General features: G+C 36.9%; 1 protein-coding gene and 1 pseudogene across 1 annotated transcript in view; both read right to left on the reverse strand.

The window, feature by feature from the left end:
• Positions 1–9842, reverse strand: part of LOC149799630 (striatin-interacting protein 1 homolog) — a 77505-nt gene extending 67663 nt beyond the window's left edge. Inside the window, exon 1 of the mRNA XM_089958969.1 lies at positions 9250–9842. The gene's annotated coding sequence lies outside the window, so the exon portion shown is untranslated. The remainder of the gene's footprint in view (positions 1–9249) is intronic.
• Positions 6581–9258, reverse strand: LOC149799631 (protein meiotic P26-like; annotated as a pseudogene).
• Positions 9843–10351: the final 509 nt, after the last annotated feature.

Here is a 10351-nt window from a genome sequence, read left to right on the forward strand (position 1 = left end):
TACTCTCTTACACCTAAACACAAATAAATATATTAATTAACTAAATAATTGGTTAAGTTCGTCAGTAAAATCCAAGTCTGTATTATCTGCAGTAGGTGTTGTCAAAGCTAAATTGGTTGCGTCCTTACAACTTTAATCTTTATTTAACAGAAAACGGTGGCTGAGAGTATGTGACATAAATGTAATTAATACACAATCACAATTATAAACGAAAACCAAAAATAACAGAAAAAACAACTGCAATGTTTATGAGGTGTCAGAGGGTCAGAAATTAATAGAAAACTGGGGTAGTGAGAAAACATTTACAAAATTAAGCCCATATTTAAATTTATATTGTTTTTTTTAAACAACCTAAAATTGGTATCGCACATAGTTAGCCAAACAATCCTGAAACATGTTCACGAAGCATCAGACAGAACAAAAATCAAATTTGATAGTCCATTACTCCCAATTTCACTCCACGTCTGTGACAACGATGACGTTTTGGCCACAAAGTGTTGAGATGGCAAAAACTTAAATAAACTGCATATGAGAAATTGAACCAGAAAATTATTGAAATACTTGAAGATATACAATATTAGTGTTGAAACCTTGTTCATAGTGTAGAAAAGAATAAGAACTTCAACTTGTTCAATTCCGTCGCCCCCCCCCACCCCTTTTCCGATGGGTGGGAGATAGAATGGCAATACTAGAGAAACATCGGACGAGAGAAATAAATCTTATCAATATTATGTTTGGCAGGGAGAGTGTAAACAATCCTTTCAAATAATTATTTGCAATAAATTGTACCGCCTTTGCTAAATCGCTACTTTCGGTTACTCGTCATTTAATCGTTAACAATAACGATTAAGCATGCAGTTAGCCAAAAGTAGTGAGTTAGCAGAGGCCGTGAATGTAATTGCTAACATATTATTAGAAAGAATTGATTTCTGATGGTGACTGTGGTTACTGACAGTTGGTCTCAATAATAATTCTCATTTTCACGCAAGCCAAATAGGATGACTTTGGGTAATTTTATCAAAGTCGCCGTAGTCTCCAAACAAAACCTGATGATGACTGTCATGTTTACCCCGACCCAGAGTAGCCCAGTTGTAACATGTATAATCAAAGTAATTCTGACAAGCCATTGTTTGATGTTAAACATTGCCTCAGGCTACCACTAATCCATTACGTAATATTGCCGTGGTTAGAAGTGGAGAACCGGACCTCGGAGTTGCGAAGCCACAGATAGCCAATTATCACCTAGGTGTGGAAATGTTTATCCAAGATCAAAAGAAGTTGCCTGAAGAAGTGGGCGCTAAGACGATTGGACAGGATCACATCGCCGCCCAATCAGAATCGAGATAGGGGAGAGACCCTGATTTGGGTAGAATGATACCTCCGCGTCTTCCGGCAAGAATTAGTTCGCTAAGAGAAATTACCCAGAGGAGAGGTTAGCGTAACTCCAAATAGCCATTCGTTATTGGCGGGAAAATCTTAGCGCAGGAAATTCTAAGTACAGAGAGCTTCAAATAAGGTCAGTGGGCTATTTGTTCGGTCTTTGTGGAATGCGACTGCATTTTAATTGTAGGTCGTATGTATACTTTGTTATTACTAGAATTGTAGTACGAAGAATTACTTTGTTTTGTTAATATGTTTGCATATTTTGAAGAAATGAGTTGATATTTGTAAAGAATTATATAGCTCGCTAGCCGTCGTAAGAGTTAATATTGTAATTCGCTATGTGGGTATTTTATAGTAGACTAACACGTGTTCATATGATTATAGATTTTGCCATTGTTGAATATTTGTAATGTACAGACATGCGTCTGATTGTTGTCAGATTGTAGTACGATGAGATTAAATATATATGGGTATATACTGACGTGACGCAATGTATTGATGTCTGTATGACAATTCGCTGATACCGTGTTGTTACGCCATTGTTTACCCTGCAAGAAGTGTGTGGGAATTTCGATGTGTACGCATGCGTGACAGAAACCGTGATAGCTTATCTGATGATTAATTGATGATCTAGTGTGAGGTGAGATTCGATAAAGCATATGTTAACGCCTTGTGGTTTTTCACAGGAATCTTTGAGGGACAGACCAGTTACAGTTTGGTCCCGTAGTCTCAGATAGAGAGACGAAGGAAAGGAGAAGAAAGGAGAAAAGTCAGGAGAAGTTGAAGTCTGGGAGCGGAATTGGAGGAGGAGATTGTAGAGAGGGAAACCGAGTCGAATTGGAGTTAGAGGAACGGAAAGAAGGAAGGAATTATCGGGAAAGAAAGAGATGAGTAGATGCAAGGACAGGGGGAAAATCGAACTCACACTGTAAATCACGGGATGAATTAGGCTGTCACTTGGTCGAGGGAAAGATGAGTAATTGGAAGTTATCGTTTTTAAATTATCGAATTTATTAAATTGTTATTGATTGAATTTCATCTTCGTGTTCTCTATAATTTAACCGTCGGCATAGCTGACTGGGGGCTCAGAGCTGTAAATCTACCTCGTCACTAATTTAACTTTCTAACCTCACGAGCCAGGATGGAACTTTCATCATAATTTAATTAAATTATATTGGAAGAACCCCACCCCAATGCGTGCAAACGTCACAATGGCCATTCCAGCAATAATTATCAAAGCTTTCGTTAGCTTGCAGTGCTAATGATGAAACAATCTTTTGATAGGGTCCATCATCCTAATTGTAGCTACGAACAAACTGACTCAGCTGTATCTAGAAATAGAGTGACACAACTTTCACATGAGATCAACAGTTTACATCGACTTGAAACTGTCAAACTTGCCCAGAGAAGCTTATACAGAACATCGTTTATTCATACCCTCAGCATGGAAAGCACCATTAATTGGATCGAGCCCATTCGTACTGAGAGAGCGAAGGCAACTGATAATGCTACACTCTACGTTCATAAAACACGAATAATCACATGTTTAGTTCGTAACAAGAGAATATCATATTCAACAATGTGGTAAATCACCAGGAACCTTGACCTCGGGACTGACACTCTTCCCCCTATATATTTCTGTATATTATCAAAAATAGTTGCTGTATCTGTTTAAATCACTCAGTTTGATTGACTAATTTACTAAATAATATATAATCTCTCTCTCTCAAATGCAACGTTTCTATTTCAGTCTGTTAAATTGGGCTGGATGATATTACTTTTTATGAATTCCAGGAAAACTAAAGGAGGAAAGAAATAAGACAGGAAACACTGTTCTTATAATTCATTTGCATTAAATTTTTATGTGGTAAATTAAGGGACGGATCATTATATGTTTATTTATATTCTGTTGTTGCGTGGGGGTAGGAGTGAAAAATATATTCCTGCTCTGTTTAATAACACAATAAACCCTATTTTATCCATGATATTAATAGAACAAAATAGCTTGAGGGAGAAAACAACAAAATAATCAGAAGCAAATTGAGATACATACACATTTTGAAATAAATTATATTACCTAATAATACAATATTGTATAATATTTACATTTTTGTTTTATGCCAATACAGCATTTCATTCATGTTGCAGCTCGCATCGAAATGTGTGAATTCAACAAGAAGAAAAACATCAAGGAGTGAAGAAGACTTTTCTTTCCAGATTTCACAAGGGTGAACAATCCTTTTAAAATATTACATTAAAAATACATAACCGCATTGATAAAGAATCTAATACCCTTTCATTAAAGAAATTGCATTAATGTTTTACTTGAATAATGTTACGACCTATCTGTGAATGATGTCCTATTTTCTCAATAATCAGATTTTAATAGACTGCTGTTTCGCTCATCACTTTGAACTTTAGAAGTTCTTTTATTAAAGTGTTATTTGCATAGAGTCAGCAAAAAGGAAATCAACATTCTCTATTAAATTATTTTTCAACACTTTCACATCATTCGATCTTTCTTTAAGCAAAAGAATCATGTCGTAAGGTCTCACTGGACAGTTTCGTATTTTCACCCCCCACCCCCCTAGTTTTTAAGGTGGAAGTCATGAACCTAATTATCACAAGCCTAGCATTTATAGATTCACACATAAGCTAAATCTGTAATGTGGTTTAGATTTACTTTGAGCTAGGGTGGCAGGGTCCAGTTTCGTAAATTGGTCCCTGGCAAATTTCTTAACTTAATGCTATTGTGTGACTTTTTCAGCTGTTATTGGTTACTATTTATAGATATGAATATATTTGTGAACTAGGTGTTTCGGGCTTGTGTTGTTCTTGCTACTGATGTCAGGCATGTACACCTTCCATAGTTGCTCTGCAGTATGTTGATAGTGAAATACCAATAGTCGGCTAGGAAGAAGAGTTAGCCTCCCATAGCAGTAGACACGTGGGTTCAAGACATGTAGAGTATCTCAAAAACGGCTTGGATGACAACTACTCTGAATTGAATCAAACTATTTAAGTAGACAATGTTTTTCAAAATTTTCATCCAGGGAAAGAGCTTGCGTTTGCACTGTGAGCACCACATGCTGTCAAAAATGGCCTTTGGATGTGAAAAATGCATGTATAAAATAGAGGTTTGGGTGCATAAACTTCTTCTGCTATGAACTACCATTGTCTTCTCTGGTCAAGTGAATACAATTCTTATGCTTTGTTTTAATATAGGTATCTAAAAATATGGACCTTTTTGACCTCACTTGTGTATTTGACTTTTTATACTAGGTCGCTGATTGCGGTATTAAATTTGTACATAAAAACTGGTCCCTGCCCCCTTAAGGTGGCAGGGTCCAGTTTCGTAAATTGGTCCCTGGCAAATTTCTTAACTTAATGCTATGGTGTGACTTTTTCAGCTATTATTGTTTACTATTTATAGATATGGATATATTTGTGAACTAGGTGTTTCGGGCGTTTGTTCTTGAAATTGATGTCAGGCATGTACACCTTCTATAGTTGCTCTGCAGTCTGTTGATAGTGAAATACCAACAGTTGGCAAGGAAGAAGAGCTAGCCTCCCATAGCAGTAGATACGTAGGTTCAAGGCAAGTAGAGTATCTCAAAAACGGCTTAGATGACAACTATCCTGAATTGCATCAAACTATTTAGTAGACAATGTTTTTCAAACTTTTCAACCAGGGAAAGAGCTTGTGTTTGCACTGTGAGCACCACATGCTGTCAAAAATGGCCTTTGGATGTGAAAAATGCATGTATAAAATAGGGGTTTGGGTGCATAAACTTCTTTTGCTATGAACTGCCATTGTCTTCTCTGGTCAATTGAATACAATTCTTATGCTTTGTTTTAATATAGCTATCTAAAAATATGGACCTTTTTCACCTCACTTGTGTATTTGATTTTTTATGATTTTTAATTCTAGGTCGCTGATTGCGGTATTAAATTTGTACATAAAAACTGGTCCCTGTCCCCTAGGCTTGGAAATGGGTTGGCTTGTTGGTGATTGCCTGTCCCACATAGACGAGCATTGGAGATCAAATGCGTAACTTGGGTTGCAAATGAACAGCCGACTTGGCTTACGTATTTACATGTGTCTGCTACAGAGGTAAATATCTAAAAATCTAGATGGTTGAGGGGTGATGAAAAGTATGCTAATTTGTTATAGTACTAGTGACATTTATTCATGCATAAGGCACATACTGATTCTTTTAGCTGCCTTAGTACAGGAAAATCTTCAAAATATATATTTCCTGTCAAAAACGAATGTAAAATTTAGGAGTTTGTGGCAGTGTTGGTTCGGTATAAAGACCACCATTCACTTCAGGAATTAACGTGATTGCTGCAGTCAAAATCTCACATGTATGATTTCTACAGAAATCATTAGTTTGTTTTTTCTTGTATCTTCAGTGTAAAATTATTCTTATTTTTCTGCAATAGGTCATTGTTGGATGAAAATTCACTAGAAAAACTGTCCAGTGAGACCTTAGTTCCTTAAAGCGGATACCTTCGGCATTCTGAAGTCAAAGTTAGTGTGACAGTAATACAAATTGCGTCAGTTATGAAATATCATGTATCGCAGTGTTATATCCCACAATAATAAATGATCAATTGTTCGTCTACAGCAGGGTTGTCAAACTCAATCGCTCAGCGGGCCAAAACTCAAAATCACACGTAAGGTTGCGGCCGAACAGGATAAACATTCAATAAGCGGAAAATTAAACCTTTTTTAAACATTAATATAAATTAAAACAGAAAAAAGTTTTAATAATAAAAAATCATTGGCATACCCATTTTCGCTGTTATGCCAATTTGTCAGAGCTGGATGTTTGGCAAGGCTGCTAATTAGGGAATTTGATTTGCACTTCATATCGCAGGGCCATTAAAAAATATTTTTGCCTAAAATTCTCTCTCGGGCCGGATATAATTGTACGCCGGGCCTGATGTGGCCCGCGGGCCTTGAGTTTGACACATGTGGTCTACAGTAATCCCTAACGCGCCTTTCATATCAGTATTTTCAGATGTATTCGATTTATTCCCCGTCATATCTTCTCTTTTTCTCTCTCCCAAAAAGTAATCATTTAATAGCATACCCTTTACGTAGGTCTGCAGCAAACAGCTTTCATTAATTACAGAGAGAAAAGAAACCTTTTCTATCTAACACATTTAATAAAGGAGAAAAACAAATATCAAATATTCCAATATATAGTTTTAATTTCAATGACAGCTTAACTTTACTGTTACGAAATATGTTTCAGTTCACACAATATTTTGTGTACAATAGTACTAAAAGACCAACCTGTGAGCTGAAAATGACCTTAAATATATTTTAGATTTGGTGTTTAAATTTTCTACTTTAGTAAAAGGTGATATATATAATTAGAAACATGGCATGCAGAAGAATCGACAGCAGCTATTTAAGAATATCTAGCCATTTGAAAAAAATTAACTACTAATACCTAAAGGAATAAAAGTCATCAAAATGCAATTTGAACTTTCCTACTTTCACAAGAGTAAATAATCCTTAAGGCATTACTTCTAACAGTAGATTCTGCATACTCGAATAATCTATGAAATGATTGAAATCAAAGGATTATTTCAATAATGTTGTAACGTGTCCATGGGATGATGTCCTAATGATCAGACATAGCTAGATGCGTTGCCACTCATCACTTTAGGAAAGATTAATCATGCCGAAATACCATTAGCCGGGTGTCTGAAATGGTGACATCAAAATGCTGTGTTAAATTATTTTGAACACTTTCACGTCATTCGAGTTTTGTTCAAACACAAGAATTGTACCATTTCTCTCATTTAAACATATACCCTGAGGCTTCTGAAGTTTGTGATCGTGTGACAGTAAAACACAGAGTTGTCTCCCTTCTGGAGTAACCGCTATCAGAGCATTAGACACTATGCCACAACAATAAATGATTCCCTGTTTGTCTACCGTGATCCCTGATGCCCATTTCAGATCATTACTGACAAATATATTCAGTTTATTCCCTGTCATATCCATGGTTACTACGGTGTCATTTGCAGTGTAATATATCGTTTGTCCATCGTGACTAACACAGTGTGTATTATGTATAGCCAAATTGTCGTATGACTCAATCGTACTTCTGATTTTGTCGGAAGTATCATAAGTAAGCAACGAATCTCCAGTAATGTCTACAATAATGTTCTGTTGGTGGGAAGCTATTCCATAGCACGATTTGCCGACAGATATGATCCTCAGTGGTGTCAGTATATTAGTAGCAGACACAAGCTTAATATCTGTATATACAGTTACAGCCACAGTACTTTCATCAACAAGACAGATATACCTAGGTTCATAGTCCATTTTAAGATGTGATACAAACTGAAAATACCTATCAAACAGTTTTAGTTTGCTATTTACCCGATCACAAAGCACAAGTCGGTCATCAAACAGGAACACACCCGAAGAGATATTGCACCTGTAGTTATCATTGGGAATCGTGGCACTAAATGTGACCATTTTTGAATTGGGTTGAATTGTTGGTATTTTTGTCGTTGCAAATAACGAGTCAGTTAGGAACCTTGCTCGCCCTTCTTGTCAGTTTACCGAAGGATGACAAGGTTTGAGTGATTCCTTCACAAGTGCTGTCAAAATGGAATTCTAATTCAATACTTTCCATATTATTTTCCATTGTCTTGTATTTTTCCAAATACTTTATAACTTGTCGGGATACTTTGGTCGTTGTGATAAACATTTTAATGTCATCCTCTGAATTTCTACTGCTCATTAGCATTTCTTCAGAAGTTTCAATGGCAGCTATTGCACTCTTACATTCCACAATTTGATCTGATATTTTTATCTTTTCTTGCTTACACGTCTGATCCAATTCTTCCAGCGCTGCAGTCTCTAGTCTATCCATAAGCCCCTTAATGGCGATGGTCCAATCCTGAACTGACTTGGTTATTGCAATCTTTTGCTGCTCAATTGATTCTAAATTTTGTGACCAACTTTCAAGCAATGTAATAAAACTGTTTTTCGCTGCCTCTAATTTTTCCGATATTTGGCTGAAGTCTCGTCCTTCTTTACTACTTTTAGATAACACTTTTACAAACAAAAGTTCCTCGCATTTTCGGTGATCATTGATGACGCAGTTGCTGCAGCAAAGCTCCTTGTGATTTGGACACAAATATGTGTATTGTTTCCAATGTACTAAGCAACGGTACATATCCTGAGTTGAAATCCGATTCTGATGTGCCAGCACTGACTTTACAGTGATGGAATGATCCTTGCTCATCTTAAAACTTTTATGACAACTATAACAAATATTACAGAGATATTCCGAACACGTGACACAGTATGCCTCGGAGATATTCTGTTTTCCAAGAGTTAAACATGGCTGGCAATAAACGGAGTCATCCTTGTTGGGCTGACCTGACGCCAAAAGCGATAAAATTATGGAATTGGTTGCAAGTTTAGCAGCCCACTCATCTGGTGTCTGGTCGGCAGAGGGAGCAGGAGTGGGACTTCTGCAGATGGGACACGTAATTATATCTGACTGTGTCCCCGCCTCTTTAAGACTGCGGGCGTGTCTACAAATACACTTCTCACAAAATGTATGTAGACAAGTTAGTACTTTCGGTGAGTCTAATGTTTCCAAGCATATTGGACAATTGAACTTTTTGGAAGCAGCCTCCTGTGTTTCTGCCATTTTGACCTGTACATAAAGATGGCTGTTACATGTATAAACTGCTTGTGTGACGAGAGCTAGTTCACTAACAAGTTCTACGTGGAAACAGAAGTAACATTTAAAAGACTTCCTGGTTGCGATATTAAAATAACGCTAAACAATACTTCAAATGACAGTTATTCAGATACTTTACCTCTTTACTGAATATATACTGTCGTGAGGACAGGTCGACAGCTAAATGACGAATTGTGTCAACGTCTGTCCTGTGTATAGGCTATGATAAACTAGGAACATAGTTACCAGTACAAATAAAGATCACGTGGTATGTGCTATCACTATCGGATCACTCGTGTGACGCATCAGATAGAAATGTTCTCAAAGTTCATTGGTTATGGTCCAACCATTATACCTGAGTGTGACCTTCGCGCTACAGTTGAGGATTACTGATAATCTGTTCCCTCTTTCAAGATGACAAGTCAAGGAAGAAATGAAAAATATACCACTTTATTTGTTAGTCCGAGTTTCCTCTGATCCTTGCCACCCCATTTTTGATATAAAAACCAAATATCAAAAATAGGGTGGCAAGGGTCAGAGGAAAGTCGGACTATTTATTTGTATAATGTTTCTGGATTGAGATTCATTTTAAACCGATTGTGACAGGAACAGTGATAATAATAATAATAATAATAATAATATGTCATAGAGGATTTATCAGATATTAATTATTCGTTTTATATGTTTATTCGATGGAAGTCAGATTTATGTGTGAATTAAAAATGAGAATGAATTTCCGCTCTTCATTTCTATCGTATGTTTTTTTTTTCTTCTTCCCCTTTAGCTACAAGATCCCAATCGCTATCATGGTCTTCATCATCATCGTCAACATCATCATCATTATCATCATAATCACCATCATCAACATCAATAACATTTACTACTATTGCTACTACTGCTAATACTACAGCTAGAAGCGGGGCCCCGAGTGGCCGAATGGTCTAAATCGCTCACCTAAACGGAACATTGCCATCTCACCTCTGTCTGCGTGCGTTCGAGTCTCGGGTTCGGCCAATGTGAGTATGTGAGAAAGCTTGCCAGCGGCTTCTCGTGGATTGGTGGTTCTTTCCGGGATTTTCCTGGGTTCTTCCTCCATCATTTATATTGTCCGCCATGTATATCCTATCCTGTGCTTAAAAATGGCGTTAAACCCTACAACAACAACAACAACAGCTATAAACCGTGAATTCGTAATCTAAAGGTCGCGGGGTCGATACCCACTCATGCAAGCCTGGGTCAGC

This window comes from Sinohyriopsis cumingii, chromosome 5, assembly GCF_028554795.1.
Source record: "Sinohyriopsis cumingii isolate HCF-2022 chromosome 5, ASM2855479v2, whole genome shotgun sequence".
Classification (NCBI taxonomy): domain Eukaryota; kingdom Metazoa; phylum Mollusca; class Bivalvia; order Unionida; family Unionidae; genus Sinohyriopsis; species Sinohyriopsis cumingii.